Source organism: Mustela nivalis (genome assembly GCF_964662115.1).
Source record: "Mustela nivalis genome assembly, chromosome: 4".
NCBI lineage: Eukaryota > Metazoa > Chordata > Mammalia > Carnivora > Mustelidae > Mustela > Mustela nivalis.
This window is the reverse complement of record NC_139023.1, coordinates 92327506-92342122: the sequence shown is the minus strand read 5'-3', so window position 1 is coordinate 92342122 and position 14617 is coordinate 92327506. Positions and strand designations below refer to the sequence as shown.

The window sequence follows — 14617 nt, the reverse complement described above, 5'->3', positions numbered from 1 at the left end:
TTTATTTATGTGCCATTTCCTACAAAGTTCCTCTCTTTCCCTTGCTTTGACTAGTAATAGTACCATTCCAGTCTTTCTGGTTAAAAACCTTACATATCCATTTATTAAAAACATATAAACCACATTTTAAAGTATGTTTTTTTCCTTAATATTAACTTATTTATTTCTAAAAATTACAAGTGACTTTCTTCCCAGTTTACACATTCTCTTTCTAGTACTTTAAATATACTTTAACATAGTATTTTTAAATGTAAATCTTTTTTTTTAAGATTTTTTATTTATTTATTTGACAGAGAGAGATGACAAGCAGGAAGAGAGGCAGGCAGAGAGAGGGGAGGAAGCAGACTCCCTGCTGAGCAGAGAGCCCGATGCGGGGCTCGATCCCAGGACCCTGGGATCATGACCTGAGCCAAAGGCAGCGGCTTAACTCACTGAGCCACCCAGGCGCCCCTAACATAGTATTTTTTAAAAATTTTCTGTGTTCAGAAGCATCCTATAGGTAAAAATAACAGTAATCACATTCTCTTTTTTTTTTTCATGGTTCTGTATTTGTAGGTATGCCTATATATACACATGCATATGCATACATGCATGCATGCACACATACTACATATTCTTCTCTAGAACATGGAAGTTATAAAGTTAAATATTAAACTCAGTAACTTAATAATTGCCATTGAAAAATAAAATTTGTGATTTTATATCTTCCATGAATTTCATGATGTTTCTTTAACGACAGCAGTGAATAGAGGAAGTTCATGTAACGTCAACTCTAATAAATTTCATCCCCCCAAAAAACCTTGATAATACACTCCCTTTCTCTATAATCACCACATACAAGTAATAACCAAATTAAGCTTCATTATATATGAATATATATGTCCTTTGAGAAATTTGTCAATTTCTATTTTGGCTGCTATCTTTGTTAATTATCCACTGGAATACTTAAGTCATCTTATACCCACCCTTGACCCACACCATAAAGCAATATGTTTTCTCAGAGTTATGATTGGATTTTCTGACTTTTAAGCATTTTTACATACTTTCTTATAACCTTCCTTATAAACCCTTACATACATTCTTATAATCCCTGCTTTTCAGGGGAGGAGGTAGAAGGTCTATGTGAAGCATATTCTATTTTTTCGTGTGAAGAAGGTAAAGAAGGAAATGAAAGAAGAAGAAAAAGGGGGGAAAGGAGAAGAAGGAGGAGAAAGAGAAAGAAAAGAAGGCCCTCTTCTCTTTTTTTGGTGGGGGGCAGAAGTAATTACAGAATGACCCTTCCTCAGGAGTGCTGCAGCCCCACACTTCTTTGACAAGCCACCCTCATCCAAGTGACTCTGCAAGGTACAACCTTCCCAACCACACAGTGATATTGATTAATATGGCTCCATTCCACCTCCACAGACATTCTACACTGACATTTTTTTTTTAATTTTTTATTTTTTATAAACATATATTTTTATCCCCAGGGGTACAGATCTGTGAATCACCAGGTTTACACACTTCACAGCACTCACCAAAGCACATACCCTCCCCAATGTCCATAATCCCACCCCCTTCTCCCAAACCCCCTCCCCCCAGCAACCCTCAGTTTGTTTTGTGAGATTAAGAGTCACTTATGGTTTGTCTCCCTCCCAATTCCATCTTGTTTCATTGGTTCTTCTCCTACCCACTTAAGCCCCCATGTTGCATCACCACTTCCTCATATCAGGGAGATCATATGATAGTTGTCTTTCTCTGCTTGACTTATTTCCCTAAGCATGATATGCTCTAGTTCCATCCATGTTGTCGCAAATGGCAAGATTTCATTTCTTTTGATGGCTGCATAGTATTCCATTGTGTATATATACCACTTCTTCTTGATCCATTCATCTGTTGATGGACATCTAGGTTCTTTCCATAGTTTGGCTATTGTGGACATTGCTGCTATAAACATTCGGGTGCACATGCCCCTTTGGATCACTACGTTTGTATCTTTAGGGTAAATACCCAGTAGTGCAATTGCTGGGTCATAGGGCAGTTCTATTTTCAACATTTTGAGGAACCTCCATGCTGTTTTCCAGAGTAGCTGCACCAGCTTGCATTCCCACCAACAGTGTAGGAGGGTTCCCCTTTCTCCGCATTCTCCCCAGCATCTGTCATTTCCTGACTTGTTGATTTTCGCCATTCTGACTGGTGTGAGGTGATATCTCATTGTGGTTTTGATTTGTATTTCCCTGATGCCGAGACATTTAATTTTTTAATGTATTTTCCTCAAGCATGGGAATAGCCTCCCCTCCAAACTTCTGTGTTATCATTTCATTACACAGATTGCCCCTCCCCCTTTCCTTGAAAGATTTGATGGTTTGATTTGATTATCATCATATACAGCTTCTTGTTCTACATTCCACGTGTCTGTTTCCATTTTTCCTGTTTCTTACTGTATTTTCTTCCTCTATTCTATGTTTTGTCCATTCTAGTTACTCTCAACCTTCAAATTTCTTTAACTTTCAAATGCATTTATGTCAAATATTGTGCAAAACTTTTTCAATTTGCTATAATAAATTCTGAGGTAGTCCTTGTGCTTCTAGCTTGGCTGAGGAACTTTCAAATTCTTTTCAGTAGAAACTTGCTGCAACATGATGGGTATCATGTAATGTTTCTCAAGCTGAAAGGACTTGTTTTTCATTCCCTTAGTTAAGTCTCTAGAGCATAATTCACAAATCCCATGCATGTTTTTAACTGCATTGTGTAATAACTTTATCGAGATGTTTTTAATGCTATCACTTTTGTTGATTTTATTATAACATTCTATATAATTCATGAGCTATCTGAGGAAGTAGCCTTTAAACAATGATTTGTTATTTTCTGTAGAAGTGAGTTTATTATTGATTCATGACTTCCCAGGAGAAAGATGATGGAAATTGATCTGTTCTTATTACAACTCTGAAAATCACCAAACAACCTCTTTATAGTTTAGCACTTTATAAAATCAAATACTTCTTTTGTGCTTGAAAAAAGAGAAGGAATCCCACAGGATTGCGAGAGATGGCTTTTAAAAGTTTTGATTGGTTTTGTTCAATACAAATTATCATTTTTGGTTTTTTACTTTTCTTAAAATGTGGTGTTTTATTTCAAATGATATCATCTATTGGCCCAGCAGTTTTTGGCAATTTACATTGATTTTTTTTCATAATAGAAAATGTACTCTTAATAACACAAATTTTTACATCTTTTTTCCACTCTCCATGGAGTTCAACATAATTCATCTCATTTTATTCAGGTATAAAACAATATGTGATATAATTATCATTATTATACCTATATGAAGACTGAAGTTTATACTGTTAAAGTACATTATTTAACACTGTATATCTAATTAGCGGAAGAGTCATAAATTAAATATGAGATCTTTTATTTCACCTTGATTTCTACTATGGTGCTCTTATTACTCTAAGAATTTAGTTTACATTCACGCATAAACAAGATACAAATATCAAAACATTTTTCTTGGAGTATCACAAAAGTATATGCAAAATAGAAGAAGTATGTTTTATCAAATACCCATTACAATTAAAGCCAAGAGATTCAAATTAATCTTTCTTTATAACATTTAACATAATTTGTTGTATAATAATCCATTCATTTAATAATCCATTCATTGAATAGATTTAATATCTATAATTTTCCAGGATTACACTAAGCATTAGTGATATTAAAAATGAAAAAAAAAAAAAAAGACTTATACCATGGAGCATTAAAAAAAAAAAAAAAGGAATTGTACCATGGAGCATAAAAAAAAAAAAAAACAAATAAATAAAAAAAATAAAAATAAAAATGAAGAAAAATAATACCCTCAAGTAGTTCATCATACTAAACCACCTGATTTTTTTTTTTTGAAAAGGACGTAGGCTGTAATAGTGGATAGGTTTATGGATTTCAGAGGATGTTTCTATAATAACAGGAAACTTATCTTCAAAACTAAAGTAGCATAGATTTTGACAAAGAGGAAATATCTCATTCAAATTATAAAATGTAGCTTTGGGAAAAAATGGGATAATGGTGTTAAGGTGTTGTGGAGGATAACTCCCACTTTTCTGTCATAGACATTTAAAAATATCACGATGCTTTCAATTAAGCTCAGCAAAGTACATATATATACATATATATGTATATATGTATATATATAAAACTGAAAATTACATAAACAATTACACTCAAAGTTGTAGTACATGTAAGTAAGAAGTCCCAATGTATGGAAAGTCTATGGTTAGTTCATTCAGTGGTTTAGTGAAGTCATTTAATAGCCTGTCATTTTTACTTCTTTGTCAATTTTGTTAGAAAAGTTTATTCACATGTTTAAAAAACTGTACATTTTTAGACATCACATCTAAAAATGACAAGAGGATAAGAAATTATCAGCTTTTGTGTGTCTGGCCTGAGGTTGTGGGGGGTAGAAATAAAAAAAAAAAGAAATCATTTCCCTGAAGACCCTTAACAGAGTTCTTCTCGTGCCTCATTTATTAATGTGCTTTTATTCCCATAACAAACTCAGTTCTCAGGTATGTAGATTAGCTCCTCTGTGATTGAGTCAAATCAATTACAACCCACCCTCTGGGGACTGGAGCTAAGGCCAGCTTCCCCAAAGTACATAGGTCCAGTAGGAAGGAAAATGCTTTAATAAAGTTAAGCTTATGTCAAAATAAAGTCAAGATTTTTAAAAAGGTTGTTCTGTGGTCAGTTCCTATGGTCTTCTATAAAACCATTTATAGGCTGTGCTAATTCTTTTTTTTTTAATTTTTTATTTTTTATAAACATATATTTTTATCCCCAGGGGAGGCTGTGCTAATTCTGACCACAATGTGGAATGCAGGTTGTGGGATAATTTTGAAGGTGAGGATGACAATTTAAGATTTGAGGGAGCAGATATTAAACTTATATTTTATAAGGGAAAATAGTTTATAAGGGAAAATAAAATGAATATGGAGCTCTAGGAAGTAGCATGACCTAACTATGTAGAATTTAGATAAAGTCACACTTACGGATTCTTTAACTCAAAGAGAGTATGAAAGAAGTGATTTAGAATATGAACACTTTTATAAAACAAAGTCATGAGAGAATTCTAGGAAGCATTAGTCAGAATGGAAACAGAACCAAACTTAGAATTGTTTTTTGTTTATATGAGTTTGGAGAATTTGACAAAGAAGCGTATTTGGTAATGTATGACCATTATATTTTAATACTTAACTGAAAAATTATAAATCAATATACTATATTTTACTCTTCTATGTAAAATAAGTACAATAATAAAATGTATAAATGTATTTTCTCTTCTTATGCATGATGATATTAAATGCTAGTTTCTTTCTGCAGTAAGAAGACAATTTGATTTTCAGTTATATTATTGTTATTCTCTATAGATTGTCTCCTCTATTTACTTATATTTGTATCATTTTGTATTTATTATATTTATATAATATACTTGTCATTATATTTACTTATATTGTATCATTTTATATTAACAGTCCATAAATTATAATCTCAATTCTTCCTTGTTCCATGTAGAGAAAAATGATATGGTGTCATCAACCCTTAATTTACAGATTATTAAATTATTTAGTATTATGGAGTATCAGTTACAGAAAAAAAATAAGAAAGTGCTTACAAACCAGTTGAAAAGACAAAAATAATCTAGAAAAATAACCTTATTTTTAAAATATTTACTTATTTGTTTATTTGACAGAGAGATACAGAGCATAAGTAGGCAGAGTGGCAGGCAGAGGGAGAGGCTGAGCAGGGAACCCAATGTGAGACTCAATTCCAGAAATCTGGGATCATGACCTTAGCCAAAGGCAGCCACTTAACCAGCTGAGCCATCCAGGCATCCCTAGAAAAATAACCTTATTTATCCAAATTTATAAATAAAATACTAGTATTTAAAGAGACGGTCATTAATATTGCTTATGGCTTAGCTGAATCAATTCGACAACTATAGACTTCCCTGGTTAGTGTGAAAGTAGTATAATTCACATGACTTTATGTTATTTAACTATTATTTCTTTTATTTTTATGTTTTTGTAGGACATTGTAGATACATTCTTAAATTCAGATATAAGTAAAAATATTTACATTAAATCAATTTGAATCTTCTTATGAATATTTTTCTGTTAGCTGGTATTTGTGGTTATACATGACTTTTTTTTTCTCCCATGTTACCCTCGCTTTTGAAATTTTATCATATTTAACCAGTTGTATCATTAATCTCTTTCGCAATTTTGAGGTGCTGATGTTTACTGCATATTCAGTTATGTAACTATACAAATTGTGAGTACCATGTGTACTAATATTTGCAAAAAGACACTTGAAAGAGAGTCCATCTGTCAAAAGTCATTGGAAAAGAATTTTAATATATAATTGTTTCAGAAAAGTGTTCCCATTTGTATTTATTTTGAGAAATGGATCTGTTATGGTCAGCAACCTATTATTATGGTCCCTTTGCAAGAAAGATAGGTGTACTCTGACTGCTATCAGATGAAAAGGAGAATTCAAAGTTCTTCTATAGAAATAAATTTAACTAGGGAAAATCATGATAAGCACTTAACTTTTATAATCTTAAGATTAATGGTTATTTGTTATATTCCAGTGAAGACAATAATAAACTTTTGAAGTTTTTTTTTTAAGATTTTCTTTATTTATTCAACAGAGAAAGAGAGATCACAAATAGGCCGAGAGTCAGGCAGAGGGGGAGGAGGAAGCAGGCTCTCCGCTGTACAGAGAGCCCGATGTGTGGCTCCATCCCAGAACCCTGAGATCATGACCTGAGCCGAAGTCAGAGACTTGACCCACTGAGCCACCCAGGTATCCCAAACTTTTTAAGTCTTAATGTATTTAAACAAACTATTTGTGGATCACTTGGGTGGCTCAGTCAGTTAAGCATCTGCCTTAGGCTCGGGTCATGATACCAGAGTCCTAGGATGGAGCCTGCTCAGCGGGGAGTCTGCCTCTCCCTCTTCCTCTGCTACTCCCTTTGCTCATACTCTCTTTCTATCAAACAGATAAATAAAATTTTTTAAAAAGTAACCAAAAAAAAAAAAGAAGGAAAGAAAGAAAAAGAAAGAAAGAAACTAATTTGTGCACATTATTGTATAACCGCCACAGAATTCTAGCATAGATATGACAAAAATGGGCTCATAAAAAGTGGTCTAGAACTTGTATCTCTGATGTTATTAAGGAAAATCACTTTGAAAATTTCCCAATCCAGAACATATATATAGTTAAATACATGAGGAACTTGTCTCTGCACTTAGTTTGGGCTAGAAGTCTCTCATCAACACCACTTGTATTGGCTTGTCTATCAATGAATGATATAGGCAGCCTGATTAATTACATCTTATCAGAGCCTTCAATTCTTAGTGAAACTTAAGTATTTTCCCCACTCTTCCTAGTTGTGTTTTGTTTTGTTTTGTTTTGTATTACCTCCACACTGATCCCACTCAATTTAGTATCCCTGAGTTTTTATTTTCCTACTTAACCTGTTATTTAGATCCCAACAACAGAGAATATCTTGGAAAAAAATATTGTCTTTCCATTCCTATCTTTTATACTTACTATTCTGCTTTTGAAGCATAAAATATGTTAGGAGCAAACCTGGAAAAGAATGTTAAAGGCTATTACTTATGAACAAGTACTGATTTTGTTATTTTGTTTGTTTGTTTTAAAAATTTTGCACACTCCCCTATCTCAACAGGTTTCTCTTAATTATACTGAGTAGAATGCAATTTTTCCCAAAGGAGTTGGAAGAGTTTTTCAGACTCATTCTTATTTTAGGATACCCAGGATCCAAGGAAATACAGTTCTCATTTTGACTTGCTGAAGATGGGTAAAAGGTGGGATATAATATTACAATCTGTGTCTTTGGTAATTCCAGGAAAATCATCAGTCCTTTTGTTTCAGTGTTGTTTTCCTTTCCTCTTGGTATGAAAATTGAGAACAAATATTCCTCACTAAAACAAGTATCAGTCTGGGATACATAGATAAAATATTTTAGTGATTCCATTGATAATCAATTTTGACCTGCTGGAAATTACGTTATATTTCCAATTGCCAAACTAAGAAAGAGGTTGTGTTTTAGAGATCTCTGTAAAGAAGCAAAGAAAGGTTACTGCCATCCAGTAGGATTTCTGGCTTCTGTCAGGTGAAAGCCATCCCTTTCTCAGATCATGGGTTTCATTAATTTATCTTTCTTTTGATGAACTGTCATAATTGCCTATTTTTATTATTACTATTATAACTTTGATAATTACTGCTAGTTGTGGTTAAGTCAACCACTACTTAATAAAGAAACTTGATTATAAATAAATTTTTACCATGCGCCTTTCCTTTCTGGAACTGGTCATTTCTAATTCTTGAAACCACTGTTCCACCAATTCTGGGAGTAAGGAGTCATTCATTAATAATGCAAATATTTTTTTCCTTTGTATACTGGTATTATGCAGTCAGTGTATGCATTGTAGCCACTATTTGCTTTAACACTCATGAATTTGGACTCCAAATCAATCTTTCATGGTATGTGTAAATCTAATTCCCAAGGATAACACTTAAATGTTAAACCCTGTAGAATTTGACTAATACATGGCCATACTAAAGTCATTGAGGATGTATGTATGCCAAAACCAAATGTACTTTATGCTCTCAATGGAACAAAGTCATTCCCTTAGGAACTTGGTATAGTATCTAATGAAATAATTTCTTCAGCTTCTGGTAAATTATTATCTCCAAGATCACCTAACTTCATTTCTCACAGAAACACATGTTCCTGCCTTGAGAAATGAAGAAAAGCAGTATGTTTCTCCTGACCTGTGAAAACCTGGCATGTAGCTGTCAGCATTTTGAATATAACACATAATTAAATGATTGCACATTCTTGAACATCTGAGTGTGTTGTTGAAGTAGTTTTTATATAAATCATGAACTTGAGACTTGGTCTAAAAGTTATAAAAGCAAGAAAAGAGCAGAGAGCTCAATCCCAGGACCCTGAGACCATGACCCAAGCCGAAGGCAGAGGCTTTAACCCACTGAGCCACCCAGGTGCCCCAATATGTATCTTAATTGGATTTTGCCTATGTTTATTTAAACATGTATTGTGTCCCTGAATTAAAAACAAAAACAAAAAGAAAATCTGTATTATCCAACTCTTAGGGAATGAATTGTTTCCTTCCCCCCACCCAAAAATAATTGTATTTAAAATCCCAATTCCCAGTACTTCAGAATATAACCATATTTAGAGATAAGGCTATCATCAAGATGATTAAAATGAGGCTGTTAGGGTTAGTCAATCCAACATGACTGGTGTCCTTCTAAAAGGAAATTTAGACACACATAGACACCAAATATAAACATACTCAGAGGAAAGATCATATGAGGAACCGTTGCAAAGGTGGCTATCTGCAAGTCAAGGTATGAAGCCTCACAGACCTGCTGTGATCAACACCTTGGTGTGATCAACACCTTGATTTTGCACTTTTACCCCCCAGAACTGTGAGAAAACAAATGTATATTTTTTAAGCTACACAGTCTGTGATATTTTGTTATGGCAGCCCTAGCAAGCTAACACACCCCACTGCATGCCGACTGTTTCAGAACAATCCATGCTACTTCTGTTGTGGGCCATGGGAGCTCTCTGCCGCTCACGGAGCTCCCAGGGGAGTGAGCCGGTCTGATGGTGGAAGGGTCACACACAATAACTGAAAGCGAAAGCTGTTTATTAGCACGTACCACACAATAGCGAAGACAAGACAGACAACTCTAGCCCTGGGGGCTAAGGAGAGGGCCCAGGGTACTCCCGCTCGATCCCCTTCTCTGGAGCACACCGTTTGGGTGCATCAACCGAGAAGGTGACCGATCCCCTCCCTGGAGCACACCTTTTGGGTGCATCAACCGAAAAGGTGACCGATCCCCTCCCTGGAGCACCCCTTTTGGGTGCATCAACTGGGAGGATGATCTGAGCGAGAGTGCCCCACGAGCACACTCTGACAAGCAGAGGGCCAGTGCTGCTTATATTCAGTTCAGTCACTACGTCAAAGGCACTTGTGGTTAATCTGCGGTCTGCTGCAGATGCGATGCTGACACTTCCTGGTTGCTTGTAGCACGTACAACACGTCCTAGTGGTCTATCTGCGGTCGGCTATAACATCCTGCATAACATCTCCTAGTTCATAACAGTTCTCGGAAGCCCTTTGTCTGCTGGGAAGTTCTGCAACAGTGGGGTTCATGCTCACAGGACTCCCTCAGTCCACCCTTTTCTATTGTGGCAAGATGGTGGGGTTAATTCTTATGATGGTGTTCCTTCCTCTCTGTGGGAAGTCTAGGACATCTTGTTTTGGGGCAGTACGTTCCTGATGTTCTGTACCTTATCTCGAACATTCAGCTGCCAAGTGGAGCTGCGCAAATTGGGCTTCCAGTCCGTCAGCCACCAAGTGGAGCTGTGCAAATAGGGCTTCCAGTCCTTCTCTGGCTTGATGCCTTGCCCGAGCAAGGAATCGTCGCCGACCTCTATGTCTGCCTCCCCGAGGATGTCTGCCGTCATTATCTGGTCCGCCACAGACAGGGCAGGAAGGATTTGGTCTTGTTCAGATATAAGAGAATAACTTACAAACTTATAATGCATATTTTGAACGCATTGAAAGAGGCATGGCCCGAAAAGAAGTAAGAGCAGTAAGCAGTTCTATAAGTGCTAGAACACCCCGTGACCTCCACAGATCCTTGAACTTATTCCATATGGTAGTTAGCCAATTTGACTCCCCAAAATTTTTGAGTTGTACCTCTAATGATTGGAACAAGGCACCACTCTCAGCCAGTTGCTGCAGTATTAACTCCTTATATGTCCTGCTTTGATTTAACCAGTTGCTCATGGTCCTATTCTTCATGATAATGTTATATGTGGAATTCCAAACAAGGTGGGTCAGACATACTGGGGTAAAACTCCCACATCCGGCCAAATTCATTAATTGGCTGTTCCCAGGATCCAATCGATTCTGTCTACTCTTGCCTCCAGTTCCATCAGGCCTGCCTCCAGGGCCTCCTGTCTGTGCAACAACAATCCTTGGGTTTCAAGGATGACTCTTAGGAGTTTCTGTTGCTCCTTCAAGACTCCTACCAGCCCTGAAGATTGGAGCACTCCAGTTATCCCTGATGCGGCTCCGATTCCACTCATAAGCAAGCAGAACAGAAGCAATGGTACCTGTACAGCTCTTTTCCTCCTGCCAATCGACCTTTTGGTCCCCCACATTGGGAATTCACTTTCCCTGAACACTCCTATTGAAGGTTGTTTGACTATGGAGTAGTCTTTTGATTGATGCATAAGGTTAGAGTATGGATCTATAAAATTTATAATGGTATTATTTTGGCATGAGCATTCACCTCCGTCACTAGAATTATTACAGCTGCTGTTATAGAACCCTTTCCAGGCATTATAGCATGTCCAGTTCCCTGTCATGCTTTTGAGGGATGTTCTGCTCCAATTAGCTATTAACCCTCTGGCTCCTCCATCCCAGAAGGGAATATTCTTTGCTGTTGTACAGTTATTCCAATCTACTGAGGTGTCATTTGTGTTACCGCAGGGAGAACTTTCTTTTTTGCTATCAATGCAAGGACATTGTATGATGACGCTAAAGTTCCTTGAGTGGCAAGGAAATAGGAACCACCTGGCAGGGTTTTCTTGATCGTGGCTGGTATTGACCTTTCATAGATTTAATACTGCTCCATCTGGCCTCCAAGGATCACCAGTGTAATTGCATTTCAATTGCCCATATCTTTTTTCCTTATAGCTCAAATATGATAGAGGAAAACCCTAAAATTTGCCTTGTGTTGATACTCTTTGTTTCCAGATGGTTCTGGAGCAGTTGACAGACATATTTCTTGGTACCCAATGATATGTGTAGTTACATTTGTCAACGCCAGACATGCTCCCATAAAGTGTTCCATTAGGTCCAAAGATCAGTTCTGAGATCATGGTTTTATTGGTAAGAGTACTAGAAAGGTTAGTAATGCAATATTGCAAAGTTCGTTCTCTTAGAAAGAAGTAACCCTCTGTTAGAAACAAAGCGAAATTTCTGCCTCCTGCAGCCCAATTGTGTAGCCTTTCCAGGTTACAGGTGTAATAGCTAGTCTCTATTGAGATATTCTCAAGTGAGACCCATGTACTATTAGCTGTTATAATTGTCACTTCCCCAAATAAACCTTGGCTGGAACTCCCCCTCTCCTTGCAACCTTTTATGGCCAATTTGATGAAGGATTTTAACACATCTGCAGCCAGGAGGGAGGCATTCATTCCTTGCAATGTTTCATTAAAAGTAACCTTTCCCTCTGACCTAGAGCATCCAGGGTGGTTGTCGGAGGCGCACCACCATGGTGGCAGTTCCTCCGCTGGGATCATTCCTGGGGGAGTGGCTAGCAGAATAACCCTTTCCTCCTGGCTGGCTCGCCAAAGCCCTATTTGCGCAGCTCCACTTGGTGGCTGAAGACTGGAAGCCCAATTTGCGCAGCTCCACTTGGCAGCTGAATGTTCGAGATAAGGTACAGAACATCAGGAACGTACTGCCCCAAAACAAGATGTCCTAGACTTCCCACAGAGAGGAAGGAACACCATCATAAGAATTAACCCCACCATCTTGCCACAATAGAAAAGAAAAGGGTGGACTGAGGGAGTCCTGTGAGCATGAACCCCACTGTTGCAGAACTTCCCAGCAGACAAAGGGCTTCCGAGAACTGTTATGAACTAGGAGATGTTATGCAGGATGTTATAGCCGACCACAGATTGACCACCAGGACGTGTTGTACGTGCTACAAGCAACCAGGAAGTGTTAGCATCGCATCTGCAGCAGACCGCAGATTAACCACAAGTGCCTTTGACGTAGTGACTGAACTGAATATAAGCAGCACTGGCCCTCTGCTTGTCAGAGTGTGCTCTTGGGATTTCTATTTTTGTTTCTATGTTTAGTTTTATAATTTCCCTAGGTAATACAAATAAATCTTTTGGGGTACATAGATCATAGCCTACATCTTTTGGTCTTTTGTCCTTAATATTTTCTCCCTCCACAACAATAGATACTAATTGGTCTGCTTCTGTGTTTCCAGGTACCCCCTTATGTCCTGGTATCCATCCTATATACCAATTGTCCTTTTTCATAACTAATGAAATTATCTCCTTCCATAAACTATTTTCTATAGTTTCTGGGTTTGGTTTAGCCCTTAAAATGGAGAAGCAGTACTTGCTATCTGTGATGATGTTAACTTGCGGACCTGAATCTTGAAAGGCCATTTTTATTGCATATTTTTCCGCTTGCTGACTTGATCCTACTATATGTTCTATTCTATTTTTTCCTGTGGATGTAACATACCCTGCCTTTGTTTGTTGTTCCTTTCTCCCTCCATCTGTATAGAAGACTTCCACATATTCTAAAGGATCATCACTTTGGTTTGCTAGGACTTCCTTAAACATTAAATCTGCATCTATTAGTTTGACATGGGGAAACCAGCGAAGATAATTTTGTTGGCTGTACCAATTTTCTAAGGTCCTTTTTTCCATGAGGAGTAGAATAATGGGTTCTACCCCAATCTGATTTTGCATTCTGTGCAAATATTCTGAATAGCTATGGCCAATTTATCTAGGATAGATTTCCCAATATCCCTCTTTAATGATCATCTTCCAACCCATAGCATTTGTTTTTTCCCTTGCTCTTCCTGATATATTCCATAATCTATTTCCTGAGAATCCTTAACAATCTTGCAATAAACCTCTTTTTCTGATATGTAGTAATGATATCCTTGATTTTCTGTTATTTTTTGTTGGGCATATTTTACTTCCTCTAAAGCTTCTGTCGTCCATTCCCTATGGGAGTCTAATTGCATATTGCCTCTCATTAACTTACATAAGTTTTTTATCTTTAGTCTTGGTATTGTAGAGCTAGCCCAACTGATCTTCCCTAATATCTTCTGCAGTTGGTTTAAAGTTGGTTTTTCTGGGATTTCCAATTCCCATTTTTGCAATTTCCAGGTTTTAGGTTCTAATTCATACCCCATCCAATCATATGGGGGAGTTTCCTGTAGTTTCTCCTCTGGGGTTTCAAACCCCCATTGAAGTAGCATGTCTCTAAGATTTTGCACTACCTTTTGATGCTCCTTTTTGCTTAAATCTGATCCTATTAGTAAACCATCCATGTATTGGTATAATAATATCTCAGGATGTTGTTCTCTCCAGGGCAAGAGAATATTTCTAAGGGTGCCTTGATAGATAGCAGGGCTGTGACTCCAGCCTTGTGGGAGACAGCACCATTGGAACCTTCTGGCTGGTCCTTGATTGTTTAAGGAGGGTAGGGTGAATGCCGGGTAAGGCCTAAAATCAGGATCCAATGGGATAGTAAAGTAGGCATCTGCTATATCTAAAACAGTTATATTTTTCTTTTCTGGCAACCCTGCAGGGAAGGGAATTCCCAATTGTATTTCTTCTCCCTTTAAAGTCATCTTATTAAGCTCCCTGAAATCTATTAACAGTCTGTATTTTCCTGACTTCTTTTTTATGCAAAATATGGGTGTATTCCAAGGGTTATCCCATGCTGCTTCTTCTATTTTCCCTTCTTTTA

At 36.9% G+C, this 14617-nt stretch overlaps 1 long non-coding RNA gene across 1 annotated transcript; it reads left to right on the top strand.

Moving 5' to 3' along the window:
- Positions 1-460: 460 nt before the first annotated feature.
- On the top strand, positions 461-9899 carry LOC309862958. Its single transcript, XR_014310816.1, has 3 exons — positions 461-4751; positions 4819-7865; positions 7907-9899. It is a non-coding gene; the product is annotated as an uncharacterized lncRNA (long non-coding RNA).
- The last annotated feature ends 4718 nt before the right edge of the window (positions 9900-14617 follow it).